Below are 23,329 nucleotides of genomic sequence, written 5' to 3' on the forward strand. Positions count from 1 at the left end.
ATTATTATCATAGGTACACTTCAACTATGAGAGACGGAATCTAAAACAAAAATCCAGAAAATCACATTGTATGATTTTTAAGTAATTAATTTGCATTTTATTGCATGACATAAGTATTTGATACATCAGAAAAGCAGAACTTAATATTTGGTACAGAAACCTTTGTTTGCAATTACAGAGATCATACGTTTCCTGTAGTTCTTGACTAGGTTTGCACACACTGCAGCAGGGATTTTGGCCCACTCCTCCCTACAGATCTTCTCCAGATCCTTCAGGTTTCGGGGCTGTCGCTGGGCAATACGGACTTTCAGCTCCCTCCAAAGATTTTCTATTGGGTTCAGGTCTGGAGACTGGCTAGGCCACTCCAGGACCTTGAGATGCTTCTTACGGAGCCACTCCTTAGTTGCCATGGCTGTGTGCTTCGTGTCGTTGTCATGCTGGAAGACCCAGCCACGACCCATCTTCAATGCTCTTACTGAGGGAAGGAGGTTGTTGGCCAAGATCTCGCGATACATGGCCCCATCCATCCTCCCCTCAATACGGTGCAGTCGTCCTGTCCCCTTTGCAGAAAAGCATCCCCAAAGAATGATGTTTCCACCTCCATGCTTCACGGTTGGGATGGTGTTCTTGGGGTTGTACTCATACTTCTTCTTCCTCCAAACACGGCGAGTGGAGTTAGACCAAAAAGCTCTATTTTTGTCTCATCAGACCACATGACCTTCTCCCATTCCTCCTCTGGATCATCCAGATGGTCATTGGCAAACTTCAGACAGGCCTGGACATGCACTGGCTTAAGCAGGGGGACCTTGCGTGCGCTGCAGGATTTTAATCCATGACGGCGTAGTGTGTTACTAATGGTTTTCTTTGAGACTGTGGTCCCAGCTCTCTTCAGGTCATTGACCAGGTCCTGCCGTGTAGTTCTGGGCTGATCCCTCACCTTCCTCATGATCATTGATGCCCCACGAGGTGAAATCTTGCATGGAGCCCCAGACCGAGGGTGATTGACCGTCATCTTGAACTTCTTCCATTTTCTAATAATTGCGCCAACAGTTGTTTCCTTCTCACCAAGCTGCTTGCCTATTGTCCTGTAGCCCATCCCAGCCTTGTGCAGGTCTACAATTTTATCCCTGATGTCCTTACACAGCTCTCTGGTCTTGGCCATTGTGGAGAGGTTGGAATCTGTTTGATTGTGTGTGGACAGGTGTCTTTTATACAGGTAACGAGTTCAAACAGGTGCAGTTAATACAGGTAATGAGTGGAGAACAGGAGGGCTTCTTAAAGAAAAACTAACAGGTCTGTGAGAGCCAGAATTCTTACTGGTTGGTAGGTGATCAAATACTTATGTCATGCAATAAAATGCAAATTAATTATTTAAAAATCATACAATGTGATTTTCTGGATTTTTGTTTTAGATTCCGTCTCTCACAGTTGAAGTGTACCTATGATAAAAATTACAGACCTCTACATGCTTTGTAAGTAGGAAAACCTGCAAAATCGGCAGTGTATCAAATACTTGTTCTCCCCACTGTATATTATATTAATTACATTTACTTTTGCTACTTACAGTTGAAGTTTACATACACCTTACATTTAAACTCAGTTTTTCATCATTCCTGACATTTAATCAGAGTAAAAATTCCCTGTCTTAGGTCAGTTAGGATCACCACTTTATTTTAATAATGTGAAATGTCAGAATAATAGCAGAGAGAATTATTTATTTCAGCTTTAATTTATTTCATCACATTCCCAGTGGGTCAAAAGTTTACATACACTCAATTAGTATTTGGTAACATTGCCTTTAAATTGTTTAACTTTTGGGTAGCCTTCCACAAGCTTCCCACAATAAGTTGGGTGAATTGTGGCCCATTCCTCCTGATAAAGCTGGTGTAACTGAACCAGGTTTGTAGGCTTCCTTGCTCGCACACGCTTTTTCAGTTCTGCCCACACATTTTCTATAGGATTGAGGTCAGGGCTTTGTGATGGCCACTCCAATACCTTGATTTTGTTGCCCTTAAGCCATTTTGCCACAACTTTGGAAGTATGTTTGGGGTCATTGTCCATTTGGAAGATCCATTTGCGACCAAGCTTAAACTTCCTGACTGATGTCTTGAGATGTTGCTTCAATATATCCACATAATTTTCCTGCCTCATGATGTCATCTATTTTGTGAAGTGCACCAGTCTCTCCTGCAGCAAAACACCCCCACAACATGATGCTGCCACCCCCGTGCTTCACGGTTGGGATGGTGTTCTTCAGCTTGCAAGCCTCCCCCTTTTTCCTCCAAACATAACGATGGTCATTTTGGCCAAACAGTTCCATTTTTGTTTCATCAGACCAGCGGGCAATTCTCCAAAAAGTACGATCTTTGTCCCCATGTGCAGTTGCAAACTTTAGTCTGGCTTTTTTATGGCGGTTTTGGAGCAGTGGCTTCCTCCTTGCTGAGCGGACTTTCAGGTTATGTCGATATAGGACTCGTTTTACTGTGGATATAGATACTTTGTACCCGTTTCCTCCAGCATCTTCACAAGGTCCTTTGCTGTTGTTCTGGGATTGATTTGCACTTTTCACACCAAAGTACGTTCATCTCTAGGAGACAGAACACATCTCCTTCCTGAGCGGTATGATGGCTGCGTGGTCCCATGGTGTTTATACTTGCGTACTATTGTTTGTACAGAAGAACGTGGTACCTTCAGGCGTTTGGAAATTGCTCCCAAGGATGAACCAGACTTGTGGAGGTATACAATCTTTTTTCTGAGGTCTTGGCTGATTTCTTTTGATTTTCCCATGATGTCAAGCAAAGAGGCACTGAGTTTGAAGGTAGGCCTTGAAATACATCCACATGTACACCTCCAATTGACTCAAATGATATCAATTAGCCTGTCAGAAGCTTCTAAAGCCATGACATTTTCTGTAATTTTCCAAGCTGTTACATTTCACTATAGTGAATGTAAACGTCTGACCCACTGGATTTGTGATACAGTGAATTATAAGTGAAATAATCTGTCTGTAAACAATTGTTGGAAAAATTACTTGTGTCATGCACAAAGTCCTAACCGACTTGCCAAAACTATAGTTTGTTATCAAGAAATTTGTGGAGTGGTTGAAAAACTTAACTTTAATGACTCCAACCTAAGTGTATGTGAACTTCCGACTTCAACTGTAAGTATATTTAAAACTAAATAATTTTAGACTTTTACTCAAGTAGTATTTTCCTGGGTGACTTTCACTTTGTGTTGAGTCATTTTCTATTTAATTATCTTTACTTTCACTCAAGTATGACAATTGGTACTTTTTCCACCACTGCCTATTTATTGCCTTACCTCCTCACGCCATTTACACACACTGTATATACACTTTTTTTCTTCTTTCTATTGTGTTATTGACTGTACGCTTGTTAATTCCATGTGTAACTCTGTGTTGTTGTTTGTGTCGCACTGCTTTGCTTTATCTTGGCCAGGTCGCAGTTGTAAATGAGAACTTGTTCTCAACTGGCCTACCTAGTTAAATAAAGGTGAAAAAAATATAGTAGGTGTTGAGGCTTGAATACACCACCATGGTGACGTATCATTAGTTTGAACAAATCCTGTTTTATTTTCAATTAAGAAGTGTGACTCCGCAAGATGTTGATGTGTCAATTAAAGGGTGACAATTTCAGCTAACCATTTTGGTGTGCATCTGGTGGTGGCATGGTAATTCAGACATGGCCAGCTGGAGTCAAGCCTCTTGGGTGAAGCAGTGGATCACCCAGTTGATTAGAGTCTGTTGATCCAGAGCTGAGACCCTAAATCTATCATTGTATCACAGCTCAGAGATGCTTACTGCTTGACTGTGTGTCACGGCAGCCAGGTAAGCCTTCAGAATAATACTGCATGGGTTTTATATAGCACTAGTTAGAGACCCCATGACACTTAAAGACGCTTAGGAACTCAAACAAAGCTGTTTGTATTTTCTTGGAATAGGTCACCTGTTTTACAGTCACTATCTAAACTAATCCATTCATAGACACTAACTACCTTTGTTGATGAAGATATCTTCTTCCCGGGAGACTTTTGTAAAGAGCCCCAGCGCTCGGTCTGAACGTGATCACGCATCGCTTGCGGTATGGTTTTGGAAAAATAAGGAACATATCTTTCATATCAGTGAGAATACATTATCAAAAAACAAAAGGTTACATTACACCTTTATAGGGTTAGAGTTCCCACATGGCCATATATCCATGTCACAGCGCGTGTTTCTGGAAGACAGACGGAAGACAGAGGCAACCACCTGTCTTAATTAGCTATCTTGCATGCTCCGAACACCTGTGTGTTATGGAAGAAGGCCTCCAGAAATGTGTTGTAACTGAACAATACTGTCAGATGCAACTGTGATTAAGTCCGTTAAAACAGTGTACAGCTAGAGTATATTTTTCACTTGTGAAATGATTTCGATGGACTATGAAAGTAAAGGGCTTTATGTTTCTAGAACCGTATGGCAATTAAGAATCGATTTATGTTTAGATGGAGTATTTGGCTGTATTAGATGCCAGTCTACCTCTGAAAATAACGGTAGGCTCGCCTACATTCCTTTAGAGTACATTCTTGGGCTACATCTAAACTAACTAACAGGTCCGTAAAGAATGACACATCCAGTGTAGCAGCTAAAAACCTACTGTATTCTTGACGCCCCAGTGTAGTTTTTCAGTTAATGTCTGGGGTGAGTGTGAATATCAGTATATGCCCCTAAAAAAAACGAAGGGAAGTTTTACCTTTGAGAAAGATATGCTAACAGCCAGGTCAAGGTTTTACCTTTGAAAAAGATACTTTAACAGGCATGTCAGGGTTTTACCTTTGAGAAAGATACTTTAACAGCCAGGTCAGGTAGCTAAATCACAAGATTACAAGTCCACTTGGGAGGCCCATTAAGAAATAATGCCTTAACATGACAAATTAGCTCATGTTTCTCCTACAAACCAGTTGACTTCTATCAGGGGTGACTGAGTCAATAGAGGAAGGAACTCGTGTCCAGGTGTCCCAAGGCTTAAAAATCCTTCTTTAACCTGTCGCTTCCCCTTCACCTACACTGATTGAAGTGGATTTAACCAGTAACATCAATAAGGGATCATAGCTTCACCTGTATTCACCTGGTCAGTCTGTCATGGAAAGAGCAGGCGTCCTTAATGTTTTGTACACTCAGTGTTCAACATCCAGTCTGCCCATGGAAGAACATAAACGACCCAAGGCTCTTGATTGTTTCTGTGTTGCACACTGTTTTTCCGAAATGAAGGTTCATGCCCTCCAAACCTGTCCAGCGGTAACTCTGCCTCGTTATCTAATTGAAGCTTCTTTACTACTTTTTTGTTTTATTTGCAGAGGAGATCTTGGACTTAACATAATGGGCTTTGTCAGACTAAAGAGAGCTTAGCTACAAACAAGGATGACTGCAGCTCTTTGTCGTCTCAATCCAAATAAGTATCTTTTGCAGTCCTGATCCCATGTAGCAGTCTGTCAATCAGCAAGGCAATGCCTCCGATCCCTGCTAATCTGTATCTATCAAAGTAAACACTTTATCTGTATTGACCATAGGCTGAGAGGTGAGTTGCAAGTGGTCAGATGAGTACCTCTCTGGTGGATTTGAAGACATTTGGTATCTGCAGATTTACAGTCGCTTTTCTGAGGTAATCCTGAGATCCTCCCTACCCCCCTCCACTCTATATGTACACCTGCAAAGACCTCATCCCACTGAGCTGTATACTTCACTTAAAGTTTTTGTTAACGTGGCTCACTAGCTGTCTTCCTGATAGGGTTCCTGTCGTGATGGGAAGACTGGGATATATTGGCCACCTGATCACAGGACAGCCACTAAGATCTGATGTAAAGGAGACAATGACGTTTTAAATTAACCTGGTTTGATCTACAAACCCAGTTTCATCAGCTGTTTGGGTGGCTGGTCTCAGACAATCCCGCAGGTGAAGAAGCCGGACACACCATTAAGCACAGCATGCCATTGGCTCAAGTACACACAATTGCTCCATGACTGACTTTAATATGAGCAGCTAAAGTAGAATGTGATGATGAAGTAAATCATAGACCATACACATCCATCAAAGGGCACAACCACAGACTGTAATGTAAACCGCCTTATTAACGTCTTTACTGATGGTATGTGTCACGTCTGCTCCCACTCTTCCCTCCCCCTGGCGTTTGAGGGCGCCAGTTTGCACTGCATCATGCACTCCTGCCATCCATCACGCACTCCTGCCATCCATCAAGCACGCCTGCCATCCATCACGCACTCCTGCCATCCATCACGCACTCCTGCCATCCATCACGCACTCCTGCCATCCATCACGCACTCCTGCCATCCATCACGCACTCCTGCCATCCATCACGCACTCCTGCCATCCATCACGCACTCCTGCCATCCATCACGCACTCCTGCCATCCATCACTCACTCCTGCCATCCATCACGCACTCCTGCCATCCATCACGCACTCCTGCCATCCATCACGCACTCCTGCCATCCATCACTCACTCCTGCCATCCATCACGCACTCCTGCCATCCATCACGCACTCCTGCCATCCATCACTCACTCCTGCCATCAATCACGCACTCCGGCCATCCATCAGCACTCCTGCCATCCATCACGCACTCCTGCCATCCATCACGCACTCCTGCCATCCATCACTCACTCCTGCCATCCATCACACACTCCTGCCATCCATCACGCACTCCTGCCATCCATCACGCACTCCTGCCATCCATCACTCACTCCTGCCATCCATCACGCACTCCTGCCATCCATCACGCACTCCTGCCATCCATCACGCACTCCTGCCATCCATCACGCACTCCGGCCATCCATCACGCACTCCTGCCATCCATCACGCACTCCTGCCATCCATCACTCACTCCTGCCATCCATCACGCACTCCTGCCATCCATCACGCACTCCTGCCATCCATCACTCACTCCTGCCATCCATCACGCACTCCTGCCATCCATCACTCACTCCTGCCATCCATCACTCACACCTGCCTTCCCTCGTTACGCACTTCAGCGTTATTGGACTCACCTGAACTCACTTATCACCTGTTCATTTCCTCCCCTATATTTGTCAGTTCCCCAGCTCTGTTCCCCGCTGCTGCATTGTATTGTTTTTGTCTTTAGTATTAGTTTGCTGACGCTGTTTCTGTCTCATCCCATGTCCGTCTTTATTAAATGTTTTACTCCCCGTATCTGCTTCGTCTCTCCAGCGTCATACCATGTGACAGAAGTTCGTCTTTATTAAATGTTTTACTCCCCGTATCTGCTTCGTCTCTCCAGCGTCATACCATGTGACAGAAGTTCGTCTTTATTAAATGTTTTACTCCCCGTATCTGCTTCGTCTCTCCAGCGTCATACCATGTGACAGAAGTTTGTCTTTATTAAATGTTTTACTCCCCGTATCTGCTTCGTCTCTCCAGCGTCATACCATGTGACAGAAGTTCGTCTTTATTAAATGTTTTACTCCCCTTATCTGCTTCGTCTCTCCAGCGTCATACCATGTGACAGAAGTTCGTCTTTATTAAATGTTTTACTCCCCGTATCTGCTTCGTCTCTCCAGCGTCATACCATGTGACAGAAGTCCGTCTTTATTAAATGTTTTACTCCCCGTATCTGCTTCGTCTCTCCAGCGTCATACCATGTGACAGAAGTTCGTCTTTATTAAATGTTTTACTCCCCGTATCTGCTTCGTCTCTCCAGCGTCATACCATGTGACAGAAGTCCGTCTTTATTAAATGTTTTACTCCCCGTATCTGCTTCGTCTCTCCAGCGTCATACCATGTGACAGAAGTTCGTCTTTATTAAATGTTTTACTCCCCGTATCTGCTTCGTCTCTCCAGCGTCATACCATGTGACAGAAGTTCGTCTTTATTAAATGTTTTACTCCCCGTATCTGCTTCGTCTCTCCAGCGTCATACCATGTGACAGAAGTTCGTCTTTATTAAATGTTTTATTCCCCGTATCTGCTTCGTCTCTCCAGCGGCATTTTTACCCCTTGAATGCTGCACCTAGATCACAGTATTATATGTTCTCTAATTACAGACTAACATTACATGCATTCATTTGTCAAATATCAGGTCTGGCTACATCAATTAGCTGTTGTTTGTGACTTGGAATGTCTTCTGGAGTGGTGTATAAGTAGTGGAGGCTGCTGAGGGGAGGACGGCTCATACTAATGGCTGGAATGGAGCAATTGGAATGGCATCAAACCATGTGTTTTATGTATTTGATACCATTGCACTGACTCCGTTCCAGCCATTACTACAAGCCCATCCTCCCCAATTAAGGTGCCACCAACCTCCTGTGAGTACAAGTAAATGTTGGCCCCTGAGTCCAAAAGTGGAGCTCAGTCTCTTCCCTTCCCCAGAGCTCCTGCCATCAGGGGTGAGCATCACAGCAAGATAAATGCATAGAAGTGCTCTTAAACCCTGTCTTATTCCTGCTCAAGGTGTACCCGCAGATGCCCCAGGACCACTAGTAGAGGCTGAGAATGGACCAGACCCCCTGTGTGAGGATTCTGGATAGATTGTGTTGTGCCCCTTAAGCGCTCTGAACGTAACACTTTTGGACAGTTACCTGCCCTCTACCAGAACTAAGTACTTTACTGTTGTCATAGCTGTTGCCAGGAACTGCCAACTTTTAAGTGTGTGTGTGTATACAATTTGTCAATCTCATTAACCCGTCCCTTTGTGTGTGAGCCCAAATCATGTTAGGTTGCCTCTGATTACCTGCACTGTAAAACCGGATAAGTTCTGCCTACTCAAACATTTTGAGGAAACCAATTACCAAAAAATAAAATAGTGTGGAAAAAATGAAATAGCTAAAGTGAGCAGTAGTACCTTCATATGAGTAATACAAATGCAGTTTTGTTTTGTAAGGTATACTTACATTTAACACCCCCATTAATCCACACCTCCAATAATTTCCTACTGTGCCTTGCCTTTTCGATTGAATTGTAGAGTTACCACCCATGAATGTATTTGTTATTAACAGAGACACTGTTGTTGAATTTGTTAATTTTCAGTACTGTGGCATTCACCAAGTGAGTTCCTAGGCAAATCTTATAATTATAATTTAACCAATGTATATACAGTATCATAAGGCCTTATACAGTGGCCTGAAACTCACAGTTTACAGGCCACATCAGGCCTGCAAGTAGGGTTGCAAAATTCCACCAAATTTTTCAAATGTTTTTCCAGTAATCTTCCAACCATGATTTCTGGAAAACCTGGGAAATTTACCAGAATTTTGCAACCCTAACCATAAATCACATTATGCTGGCTTGCAAAATTATGTGTGACTCCTATTGGAATCTAGCCAGCATTAGGCTATCCAACAGTTAAAATCTGTATTCACCCGCAACTTGCATTCTGTCACGACTTCCGACGAAATTGGTCCCTCTTCTTGTTCGGGCGGCGTTCGGCGGTCGAAGTCACCGACCTTCTAGCCATCGCTGATCCACTTTTCATTTTCCATTGGATTTGTCTTGTCTTCCATCACACCTAGTTCTAATTCCATAAATTACATGTTGTGTATTTAACCCTCTGTTCCCCCCCATGTCCTTGTCAGTAATTTTTTGATTTTTTTAATGCTGGTATTTACCGGGTTTTGTTTGACCCATTTATTGTATTGTTCTGTTGACAGTGGTTTATGGTTATTAAACGACACCATTGTAAAATTTTCTCTCTCCTGCGCCTGACTTCTCTGCCGCCAGTACGCACCTCACTATACATTCATAATGACTGCCAGGGTTGAGAACAGTGGGAAGAAATTGCCTAGGCCATTTAAACTGGAACAACCATTTCAGTAACGGGTGCAAAAATTCAATGATTGACTGGTTTAGAAAACATTTATTTGTCTTTGTGTAGCATAACATTTAATCAATCAATCACTCAATGTACATGCAAAAACAGATTTTAAAAACAATTCAAAAAAAAGCTACCTGCAGAAGAGCATGCTGGGAAAATGTTTGTAATTTATTATTTCGTTTTGAGTCAGTACCACAAACATTTTAAGTAATAATGACTTTTTATTGACTTTGAGTACAACTTACTAGAAGTATTTGAGTTACAAATGCAGTGTGAACAGGCACACCTGCTTGGCTCCTCTTATGAGGGATGGACGCACCTTTCTCCCTCTCTGCTCCCACACTCACAACCAGCCAATGCTCCAGCTCCACACTCACCTTTCTCCCTCTCTGCTCCCACACTCACAACCAGCCAGTGCCCCAGCTCCACACTCACCTTTCTCCCTCTCTGCTCCCACACTCACAACCAGCCAGTGCTCCAGCTCCACACTCACCTTTCTCCCTCTCTGCTCCCACACTCACAACCAGCCAGTGCTCCAGCTCCACACTCACCTTTCTCTCTCTCTGCTCCCACACTCACAACCAGCCAGTGCTCCAGCTCCACACTCACCTTTCTCTCTCTCTGCTCCCACACTCACAACCAGCCAGTGCTCCAGCTCCACACTCACCTTTCTCTCTCTCTGCTCCCACACTCACAACCAGCCAGTGCTCCAGCTCCACACTCACCTTTCTCTCTCTCTGCTCCCACACTCACAACCAGCCAGTGCTCCAGCTCCACACTCACCTTTCTCTCTCTCTGCTCCCACACTCACAACCAGCCAGTGCTCCAGCTCCACACTCACCTTTCTCTCTCTCTGCTCCCACACTCACAACCAGCCAGTGCTCCAGCTCCACACTCACCTTTCTCTCTCTCTGCTCCCACACTCACAACCAGCCAGTGCTCCAGCTCCACACTCACCTTTCTCTCTCTCTGCTCCCACACTCACAACCAGCCAGTGCTCCAGCTCCACACTCACCTTTCTCTCTCTCTGCTCCCACACTCACAACCAGCCAGTGCTCCAGCTCCACACTCACCTTTCTCTCTCTCTGCTCCCACACTCACAACCAGCCAGTGCTCCAGCTCCACACTCACCTTTCTCTCTCTCTGCTCCCACACTCACAACCAGCCAGTGCTCCAGCTCCACACTCACCTTTCTCTCTCTCTGCTCCTACACTCACAACCAGCCAGTGCTCCAGCTCCACACTCACCTTTCTCTCTCTCTGCTCCCACACTCACAACCAGCCAGTGCTCCAGCTCCACACTCACCTTTCTCTCTCTCTGCTCCCACACTCACAACCAGCCAGTGCTCCAGCTCCACACTCACCTTTCTCCCTCTCTGCTCCCACACTCACAACCAGCCAGTGCTCCAGCTCCACACTCACCTTTCTCTCTCTCTGCTCCCACACTCACAACCAGCCAGTGCTCCAGCTCCACACTCACCTTTCTCTCTCTCTGCTCCCACACTCACAACCAGCCAGTGCTCCAGCTCCACACTCACCTTTCTCTCTCTCTGCTCCCACACTCACAACCAGCCAGTGCTCCAGCTCCACACTCACCTTTCTCCCTCTCTGCTCCCACACTCACAACCAGCCAGTGCTCCAGCTCCACACTCACCTTTCTCTCTCTCTGCTCCCACACTCACAACCAGCCAGTGCTCCAGCTCCACACTCACCTTTCTCTCTCTCTGCTCCCACACTCACAACCAGCCAGTGCTCCAGCTCCACACGCACCTTTCTCTCTCTCTGCTCCCACACTCACAACCAGACAGTGCTCCAGCTCCACACTCACCTTTCTCTCTCTCTGCTCCCACACTCACAACCAGCCAGTGCTCCAGCTCCACACTCACCTTTCTCTCTCTCTGCTCCCACACTCACAACCAGCCAGTGCTCCAGCTCCACACTCACCTTTCTCTCTCTCTGCTCCCACACTCACAACCAGCCAGTGCTCCAGCTCCACACTCACCTTTCTCTCTCTCTGCTCCCACACTCACAACCAGCCAGTGCTCCAGCTCCACACTCACCTTTCTCTCTCTCTGCTCCCACACTCACAACCAGCCAGTGCTCCAGCTCCACACTCACCTTTCTCTCTCTCTGCTCCCACACTCACAACCAGCCAGTGCTCCAGCTCCACACTCACCTTTCTCTCTCTCTGCTCCTACACTCACAACCAGCCAGTGCTCCAGCTCCACACTCACCTTTCTCTCTCTCTGCTCCCACACTCACAACCAGCCAGTGCTCCAGCTCCACACTCACCTTTCTCTCTCTCTGCTCCCACACTCACAACCAGCCAGTGCTCCAGCTCCACACTCACCTTTCTCCCTCTCTGCTCCCACACTCACAACCAGCCAGTGCTCCAGCTCCACACTCACCTTTCTCTCTCTCTGCTCCCACACTCACAACCAGCCAGTGCTCCAGCTCCACACTCACCTTTCTCTCTCTCTGCTCCTACACTCACAACCAGCCAGTGCTCCAGCTCCACACTCACCTTTCTCTCTCTCTGCTCCCACACTCACAACCAGCCAGTGCTCCAGCTCCACACTCACCTTTCTCTCTCTCTGCTCCCACACTCACAACCAGCCAGTGCTCCAGCTCCACACTCACCTTTCTCCCTCTCTGCTCCCACACTCACAACCAGCCAGTGCTCCAGCTCCACACTCACCTTTCTCTCTCTCTGCTCCCACACTCACAACCAGCCAGTGCTCCAGCTCCACACTCACCTTTCTCTCTCTCTGCTCCCACACTCACAACCAGCCAGTGCTCCAGCTCCACACTCACCTTTCTCTCTCTCTGCTCCCACACTCACAACCAGCCAGTGCTCCAGCTCCACACTCACCTTTCTCTCTCTCTGCTCCCACACTCACAACCAGCCAGTGCTCCAGCTCCACACTCAGGCACCGTCAAACCGAAACCACACATTACCACAACAGCCAGCTAGCTACAGCAATCCTAGGCTTCATCTTCTTCAATTATGTTCGCCTCCAAACTTCAACACACACTCAAGGTTTGGACAAGCTCAGCAGATGCCCAGATGCCCACAAATTTGTGTGGTGTTGCGCCTTGTGGAGTATACATATGCTGCCGTCTGCTTCCTTCCATCTGTTTTTATTTGTCTACTTCTCTTTCTTTGTCACTGGTTCTGTTAGATTGGTAGCAATAACTACATCTAAAACCCACACTCGCTCCAGTGCTTGCTTCCTCCACTAGTCAACGCTGTCGTGTCTTTGGCAATGCCGGATTAAGTGATATGACATGCTATTCTATAAAATCATTTCTCTGTAATTAATATTACTTGATTAAGCTAATCAGGTAAATAATTAACTAGAAAGTCGGGGCACCACGAAAGAATGTTTATAGAGCTGTTATCTTCCGAATAAACTCTTAAAGACCTGGTAATCTTTTACATCAGTAGCAGTCAATACTCAATCCTCACCTTTTTTAGTCTCATGTGAAAGTTGTAAATTCTTGGTTATCTTCATGCACCCTGGCTAACAAGTTGAATCAGCAATACAACATTTGGTTGAATTATTTATTTACTAAATACCTAAATAATCACACAGAATTACATATACACAGAATGTATTATACATTGATTACAAGTTATGTCATAAATGAAAACGTCCCTAGCGGACGGAACAGATATGACAGCTGGTTACACAAAGAAATGGGGTTGGGTTTGAGTGAAAGAGCAGGAAGACTGAGGAGCAAAAAGGTTTTGTGTGTCTCGATCGGGCAGTAGGCAGCTATGCTATCGTAAATACAGTATCTTATGCATTCTAAATTACCGCCCATTTGGAAAAGAAAAATGCAATAAATATTTACTCTTGAGCTGCGCTTCGATCGCTTGGTCGTAGATGGGAGGCCGGGCGGTCTTTTGAAGAATGTCTGGTGGTAGAATAGATACTTGGTAGTACCGTCGCCGTGTGGTAGAACAGAAACTCTGTCCGTCCTCTCCTAGCCCACGTCTACAGTTGCTGCGCTAACGCAAGGGCTAGGAGGTATCACTTCTTTAGTGAATAAGAGTTCAAAGTTCATACCAAGTTGCCATACTTTAAGCTCATGCTATATTCTGTCTGGAAAAGTCAAAATTCATCCTTCCGGCGTGTAGGTCGTCACCTTCCCATTGAAATTCAATGCTAATTTCGTTAGGTTCTTGCTGAGGTTGGCTTAGTTCTGTAGGTGGTCTTTGTCCTTTCAACGTGGGGATAGTAAGTCCTCACGTCCTTGGAACAGGAAGTTACATTTTCGTCAAGTGGCTTACATAGGTTTGGGAGAGAGTGCCGTGTTTCATAGTTTACAACCAGTGTCTGTTCACATGGGCGGTGCCACTGAGTTGAGCATAGTTCACTCATGAAAACCAATTCTCTCATTTAGGAGCTAAAATTACATTTCATCTTTTCACAAATAGTTTCATATTTCAACATTTAAATTGCACAACAATTCCATGTGAAACTAGAAAGTGTAGACTTTCCAAGATACAGTTTATGTCATCCTATCATCAGTAATAATGTCTCAGACGCCAACTGTTCTGACATCATATACATTAAGTACCAACGGATATTTTCAACTGGTTGGATACCGAAATATGGTTCAGTTTCCCACCTTTTGATGTAACCAGACTCTCCATGTTAACAAAGGGATTTTCAATAGTCACATCGGTAGAGTAGAGAGAGGAAAAAGGGGAAAGGGATTTATGGGGGTCATAAACCTCCCCTATCAGGCCAACGTCATGACAACACACACACCAAATGCACACACAATACGCACACACACACACACAATATGCACGCACACAACACGCACACACATACACACACAATACGCACACACAAAAATACACACACACCAGTAATTCTTCCACCGGCTACAAGTAGGCTACTTTAAATGGTTTCTTCCTTTGGGATGTTGTTTCACTATTTTTCCTGACAATTTAACATTGACTGAGTTATCCAGGATTCAGACATCATACTGTCACCAGTTTTCTCTGTCTTGCATTTCTTATGCGGATGTTGTGTGGCCTTGATGCGACTCCCCTAGAACTCTGAATGATCGCCATGGCCCATTCCTCAAGTGCACTACTGCTAATCTGCACTACGGGCCATACTACTGTGGAAGCGCCAACAAGCCAAGGACTTACCACTATTGTATATTTTGTTATGTTCATTTGCTTTTCATTTAAAAATTATTTGGTACCTTTTTAAAGAGACATTTATCCATATTTTGTAACATTATTCCGGTCTCAACCTCTTCCCTGGGTTAACAGTGTGAACTTCCACCAGATCTAAGAACCTGTCTTTTATGGTAAGGCAGAGCTCCCCATGCTGATTTAAACCTGGATGGCATAGGATCGGCTACACTTACTTTCTCTACCGCCTCACATACACAAGGCCAAAATAAACTGCTTTATCAGATCCATTGGCTATTTGAAACAGGGTTAGGGGAAGGAAGGGGAGGTGTTGGATACTCACTGTCTGCGTTCAGCTCTAGCAGACCCCCCTGTAGCACAGCAACGCCCTTCCTGCCTGTGTGATTTCAATCTGAGGATGTTTGTTTGGATCCGTCTTCAGTGAATCTGAGGCCTGGAAGTGTCCAGTAGTCAGTGCTGTACAGAGGGGAACAACAGGCATATATACAGAGCCCTGTGCCAGTCTGACCAGGGTTCAGCAACACAGACTGTCTGTGGCCAAGGCCTGCGGATAGAAGTGTTTGTCTAGCTCTCTTCATTCCTACTGTATGTATCGTGCTAGTTTGTCTGGAGCCTCTGTGAGGCAGTTTGTGGCATGCTTTCATCCATCCATCCGATTCTCCCTTATCTCTGGCCCTGGCAGAGAGCTAATCTGTCTGTTAGGAACTGGAGGGAGGCTACAAAGGCCTTAGAGCTGCTCAGAAGTGGCCTTTTGGCTTTCGCTGCATAGTAGGTGTTTAAGCTTGAATATACCACCAATATACCAGCCTCACATTTTTATTTTCATTAAATGTGTAAATTAAAGAAAAGGGTGACAATTTCAGCTGACCATTTTGGCATGCATCTGTGTGGTGTGTTGGTAAATCAGACAGAGACACAAGCCTCTTGGGCTAAGCTCTGGATCACCCAGTTTTATCCAGAGCTGAGACCCTAAATCTATCGTATCACAGCTCAGAGATGCTTACTGCTTGACTGTGTGTCACGGCAGCCAGGTAAGCCTGCAGAATAATACTACTTGGGTTTTATATAGCACTGGCTTTTCAGAGACCCAATGACACTTAAAGACGCTTAGGCACTAGGAAAAAACAGGTCACCTGTTTTACAGTAACCATCTCAGCTAACAGGCCTACTACATTGGACCGTAACTTTTCCAGAGTGCGAGAGACACTCCCATTCATTAAGTGGCGTGGCTACGCAAGAGGCTTGCTATGTAAAAATGACCCTCTTGTTCTATTTTCAAGAATTCAACGCACCTGACAACACTGGACACAGTGGCTCGAGCTCTGCTCACGTGGAAAAAGTGACAAAAAAAAAATATATATATATAATATATAATATAATATATAATATTATATTATTATATAATAATTATAATATATATATAAAAGTGTAGCAGCTAAAAACCTACTGTATTCTTGACGCCCCAGTGTAACTCCCCAGTTAATGTCTGGGGTGAGTGTGATATCAGTATATGCCCCTAAAAAGCTTTAAGGGAGGTTTTACCTTTGAGAAAGAAACATTAACAGCCAGGTCAGGGTTTTAATATATACATGTTTTATTGTCACATACACCAGATATTTTGGGGTGGCAGGTAGTCTAGTGGTTAGAGCGTTGGACCAGTAACCGAAAGGTTGCTAGATCGAATCCCTTAGCTGACAAGGAAGAAATCTGGCGTTCTGACCCTGAACAAGGCAGTTAACCCACCGTTCCTAGGCTGTCATTGTAAATAAGAATGTGTTCTTAACTGACTTGCCTAGATAAATAAAAAAGATAGGTGCAGTGAAATGTGTTGTTTTAAAGGGTCAGCCATAGTAGTACGGCAGCCCTGGAGCAAATTTGGGTTAAATGCTATGCTCAAGTGCACATTGACACATTTTTCAGCTTGTCGGCTCGGGTATTCAAACCAGCGACCTTTTGGTTACTTGTCGTTTAACCTTTGAGAAAGATACTTTAGCAGCCAGGTCAGGGTTTTACCTTTGAGAAGGATGTGTTAACAGGCAGGTCAGGTAGCTAAATCACAAGATTACAAGTACATGTGGGAGGCCAATTAAGCGATAATGCCTTAATGTGATAAATTAGCTCATGTTTCCCTTACAGATCTGGGCCCGGTTTCCCAAAAGCATCTTAATGCTGAGTTAATCGTTAGAACCTTCAAGGATCATTGTTAAATCTCAGAGCTGTTTCCAAAAACCATTGTTACTAAATCTGCACTTGAAAAGGCTTGTTATTTAATGACCACTATTCATCACTTTTTACTCAGTCTCTGCTAAACACAAAATCAAACTGTTTATCTCTCTTTCTGTGACTGCCGATAAGTTCAGAACGAATGTGACTACAAATACAACGTTGCCATTGTCTTTGCGATTGTTACAAACAAGCGAAGGATGTAAGATGCTTCAAATGAGAACCGAGATGACCGTATTAAAAGATAAATACAGTACAGGCTACATGCATGTATTTAAATGATATTGAAATCAATTTCTTGTTCATTCAATTGAGTTTGATTATTTATCTATTTGTAAGCTAAGTCTGTAATTTTAGCCTCAATATATTTCATTATGTGTATGCAATTATGTGCCAAATCTTGATTTAATGCATTATCTGTAAGCATTAGAATAAGCTGCCTCAATACTTGTTGTCATAGGTGATATCTCGTAGGAGCTGATCCACTGTCAGTATTGTATGATAATTCTTATGTTAAGGTAAGGTTTGAAAGGGAGTACGCCGATCCGAGAGCAGTGCTGTCTTTCTTTCAATTCTATCAGTATCAACACATGCCTCAACGACGCACTTAGCAAACGTTCTCTCTGTGTGGTTTCGGGAAAGCCCGAAGCCTCGTTCACATTACCCATAAGCACTCCATTAGGTTCCGCAGCATGTCATGCATTTTAATGGGGACGTCCACAATGGAGTGGAATCGCAACACCACCTTGCGGTTGAAGGCTTCGTTGTGAGACGGACACCGCATACTTAGAAATTTTACAAACTTTACATTGTCTTCAGTCCAGCCAGAGCCCTTCAAATAACAGGAAGTTATCAAACCACAGAAGAACATGAAAATTGAAAATATGTGGTTTTCAGTGATGGCTTTATGTTATGGCATAGCTAGCAACTTGTAAACAATTACCCATTCCTATAAATGAGTACTATTTTAATAGTAATGTTAAATAATACACATTGGCTGTTAAGCCAATTAAATCATATGATTTGCCTCCCGGTTAAGTTTATTGTGATGGTAATGACATTTGTTTTTTATGATAATTATTCGGTGGAGGTCGCTAGCTACAGTGGTATTTTCAACCTAGCCTAGATTTTAGCCAGATACAGTAGCTAGCTTGACTTGCTATAAAGTTAGAGAAACAAGTTGAGGAAAAAGTAACTAAACAAAACATGTTTTATTATCACCTGAAAAAATCTATTTATTTATCCTATCTTGAATGAAAAGGTAATCTTTTGCAATATTTCTCTGATGAGTAACAAGTGTTCCTCCATCTTGTGTTACAAACACTACACTTGTCCTTTCAGTTGCTGGGCAACACTCTGGGAAGACAGATTATCCATTACATTGACCAGATACTCTAGTTGACGCTCTAATAATAAAAAAATAATTTATTCAAAAATTGAAGGCAGTCGGGAGGAGGCAAGAACAAGTGGGACCATTCTATCCAATGAGAGGGCAGATACACTTGTGAATAACAGGCACTAGCGACCACAGCCACAAAGTCAAAATTGTCTATATTGAAAAAATGTATGAAAACTAAATTTTGCTTTTTGGTTTTAATTTAAGGTTAAGGTTAGGCATAAGTTAGGGTTAGGGTTAGGTTTAAAATCAGACTTTAAGAAGATAAATTGTAGGAATAAGCAGGGTTTATGGCTGCTGTGGTAACTAGTGATGACAGGGCAAACTCCGATATAAAGTGTTTTTTCTCAAAGTTGCCGGGATGTCACGTGTCCTACTTATATCAGTACACTCGTAACAACCTACTCATTACGAAACTTATATTCAATCAAAAAAGCCACACATAGCAAATAAGCCATAAAAAATTAAATCATAACCAAATTCGACACTGTCTCACTCCATACAGAAACTCCTGGCTTGGAGAGGCAGGGGCCCAACATTCACTGAAATTGCACTTTTGTCCCTCAGTTTTATTATTGGAATGTCATACAAAACAAGGTAATGGTGTGCTGTAGGACCATGCGGACGCCTCTGAGCGGTTGGGTAGGCTGTTTGGAGAGTTTACCTGACTTGATAAAAAAATTATAATAATGTCCCCCCCACTTCTTAAACCAAAGTTGCGCCCCTGTGGTGAGCGAAAAAAAAGCCACCTTTTTATTTTATTTATTTCAAGTTTATTTAATCAGGTAGGCTAGTTGACAACAAGTTCTCATTTACAACTGCGACCTGGCCAAGATAAAGCAAAGCAGTGCAACACAAACAACAACACAGAGTTACACATGGAGTAAACAAGCGTACAGTCAATAACACAATAGAAAAAAGAAAGTCTATATACAGTATGTGCAAATGGCGTGAGGAGGTAAGGCAAAAAATAGACCATAGTAGTGAAGTAATTACAATTTAGCAAATTAACACTGGAGTGATAGATGAGCAGATGGATGTGCAAGTAGAAATACTGGTGTGCAAAAGAGCAGAAAAGTAGATAAAAACAATATGGGGATGAGGTCGGTAGATTTGGTGGACTATTTACAGATGGGGTATGTAAAGCTGCAGTGATCGGTTAGCTGCTTGGATAGCTGATGTTTAAAGTTAGTGAGGGAAATATAAGTCTCCAACTTCAGCGATTTTTGCAATTCGTTCCAGTCATTGGCAGCAGAGAACTGAAAGGAAAGACGGCCAAAGGAAGAATTGGCTTTGGGGATGACCAGTGAGATATACCTGCTGGAGCACGTGCTACGGGTTGGTGTTGTTATCGTGACCAGTGAGCTGAGATAAGGCGGAGCTTTACCTAGCATAGACTTACAGATGACCTGGAGCCAGTGGGTCTGGCGACGAATATGTAGCGAGGGCCAGCCGACTAGAGCATACAGGTCGCAGTGGTGGGTGGTATAAGGGGCTTTGGTGACAAAACGGATGGCACTGTGATGGACTGCATCCAGTTTGCTGAGTAGAGTATTGGAAGCTATTTTGTAAATGACATCGCCGAAGTCGAGGATCGGAAGGATAGTCAGTTTTACGAGGGTATGTTTGGCGGCGTGAGTGAAGGAGGCTTTGTTGCGAAACAGATTTAATTTTGGATTGGAGATGTTTATTATGCTGCGGGGGGGGTGGAGCTGTTGGCTGGGGTTGGGGTAGCCAGGAGGAAAGCATGGCCAGCAGTAGAGAAATGCATTTTGAAATTCTCGATTATTGTGGATTTATCAGTGGTGACAGTGTTACCTAGCCTCAGTGCAGTGAGCAGCTGGGAGGAGGTGCTCCTATTCTCCATGGACTTTACAGTATCCCAAAACTTTTTGGAGTTAGAGCTACAGGATGCAAATTTCTGTTGGAAAAAGCTAGCCTTTGCTTTCCTGACTGACTACGTGTATTGGTTCCTGATTTACCTGAAAAGTTGCTATTCGATGCTAGTGCAGTACGCCACAGGATGTTTTTGTGCTGGTCGAGGGCAGTCAGGTCTGGAGTGAACCACGGGCTATATCTGTTCTTAGTTCTACATTTTTTGAAAGGGGCATGCTTATTTAAGATGGTGAGGAGATTACTTTTAAAGAACGACCAGGCATCCTCGACTGATGGAATTGAGGTCAATATCCTTCCAGGATACGATTAGAAAGGCCTATTCGCTGAAGTGTTTTAGGGAGCGTTTGACAGTGATGAGGGGTGGTCGTTTGACCACGGACCCATAGCGGATGCAGGAAATGAGGCAGTGATTGCTGAGATCCTGATTGAAAACAGCAGAGGTGTATTTGGAGGGCAAGTTGGTCAGGATAATATCTATGAGGGTGCCCATGTTTACAGATTTAGGGTTGTACCTGGTGGGTTCCTTGATATTTGTGTGAGATTGAGGGCATCTAGCTTAGATTGTAGGACTGCCGGGGTGTTAAGCATATCCCAGTTTAGGTCACCTAACAGAACGAACTCTGAAGATAGATGGGGGGCAATCAATTCACATATGGTGTCCAGGGCACAGCTGGGAGCTGAGGGGGGTCTATAAAAGGCGGCAACAGTGAGAGACTTATTTCTGGAGAGATTCATTTTTAAATTTAGAAGCTCGAACTGTTTGGGCATAGACCTGGAAAGTATGACAGAACTTTGCAGGCTATCTCTGGAGTAGATTGCAACTCCTCCCCCTTTGGCAGTTCTATCTTGATGGAAAATGTTTTAGAAGCCAGGATTCAGACACGGCAAGGACATCAGGGTTGGCAGAGTGTGCTAAAGCAGCAAGTAAAACAAACTTAGGGAGGAGGCTTCTAATGTTAACATGCATGAAACCAAGGCTTTTACGGTTGCAGAAGTCAACAAATGAGAGCGCCTGGGTACACGCAGGGCCTGGGTTAACCTCCTCATCACCGGATGAACAGAGGAGGAGTAGGATGAGGGTATTGCAAAATGCTATCAGAACTGGTCATCTAGTGCGTTGGGAACAGAATAAAAGGAGCAGATTTCTGGGTGTGGTAGAATAGATTCAGGGCGTAATGTACAGACAGGGGTATGGTGGGGTGTGGGTACTGTGGAGATAAACCCAGGCACTGAGTGATGATAAGAGAGGGGAAGCCTGTTTTTGGGCCCAGTTATCGCTCACGCTTCTCCTCTTCCTCTCTGGTGAAGATGACGTACGGCGTAATGAAATACATCACGACGTGTATGTGGCAAGATGCAGCGTTCAAAACAACTGGGAACTCTCTGACTTCCGACTTCATTGCATTTAAAACAACTGGGAACTCGAGGGGAAAAAAACTAGCTCCGAGGGGGAAAATTGTCTTTAAAAGGTTATCCAACTCCGAATTCCATGTCGGAAACTTAGGCATTTTCTAGAACTCCGATTTTCCGACATGAAGATAACTGACATCATAATTTGACATTGTTTTTTCCCCCCAGAGTTCCCAGTTGTTATGAACGTGGCATGAATTCCATCTCTATCAAGGAAACACCACGCAGACAGAACGTTCGCTACGTGCGTCGTTGGAATGTGTCAATACTGATAGGATTGAAAGAAAGTCAGCGCTGCTCTCCATAAAATTAGCCTACAAAATAGTCTACAATTAGCAAAATAGAACCCAATTGACTTAACATGAAATTGATTTTATTTAAATATATAGGCCCACAGTATGTAGCCAATACTATACTACTCATGTCAGGCTGTGTATGAAGTCGAAGTCAGGTGCAGGAGAGCAGAGTATGTTTAAATAAAGCGCACTTTATTATAGTTCCAAACCGGGAGCACAACAAAAACAAACGCGCTCAAAAAAAACGGAACAATAAAGTAAAGCGCTTAACAACCACAACATAACATGAAAATAATTACACACAAAACATGATGGGAAACAGAGGGTTAAATACAAGTAGATTGATTGGGGAAATGAAAACCAGGTGTGTATGAAAACAAGACAAATGGATATATGAAAAATGGAGCGGCGATGGCTAGAAAGCCGGTGACGTCGATCGCCGAACGCCGCCCGAACAAGGAGAGGAGCCGACTTCGGCAGAAGTTGTGACAACTCAGCAAATTGGATGCAGTCTATCACAGTGCCATCCGTTTTGTCATCAAAGCCCCATATACTACCCACCACTGGTATGCTCTCGTTGGCTGGCCCTCGCTTTATTTTCGTCGCCAAACTTACTGGCTCCAGGTCATCTATAAGTCTTTGCTAGGTAAAGCCCTGCCTTATCTCAGCTCATGGGTCACCATAGCAGCACCCACCCGTAGCACGCGCTCCAGCAGGTATATTTCACTGGTCACTCCCAAAGCCAATTCCTCCTTTGGCTGCCTTTCCTTCCAGTTCTCTGCTGCCAATGACTGGAACGAATTGCAAAAATCACTGAAGCTGGAGACTCATATCTCCCTCACTAACTTTAAGCATCAGCTGTCAGATGCAGACTATTCCTTTTTATAATATTTTCCACTAGATCTTTCTTGAATACTGTAAGTTCCTTATTTTATTGCTATTTATCTGTTCTATTAGACCTTCTATTTCCTTTGTTAGTATGCTCTTTTGACCTAAATTGCTTTTGTTTTAGAGATTACTGAATTGCACGGCCTCTAAAGGCACATTTAAAAGTATCCCATCCCATAAAAGTACCCCATAGGTACAGCAAAT

Source organism: Salvelinus alpinus, chromosome 1 (assembly GCF_045679555.1).
Source record: "Salvelinus alpinus chromosome 1, SLU_Salpinus.1, whole genome shotgun sequence".
NCBI classification, from domain to species: domain Eukaryota; kingdom Metazoa; phylum Chordata; class Actinopteri; order Salmoniformes; family Salmonidae; genus Salvelinus; species Salvelinus alpinus.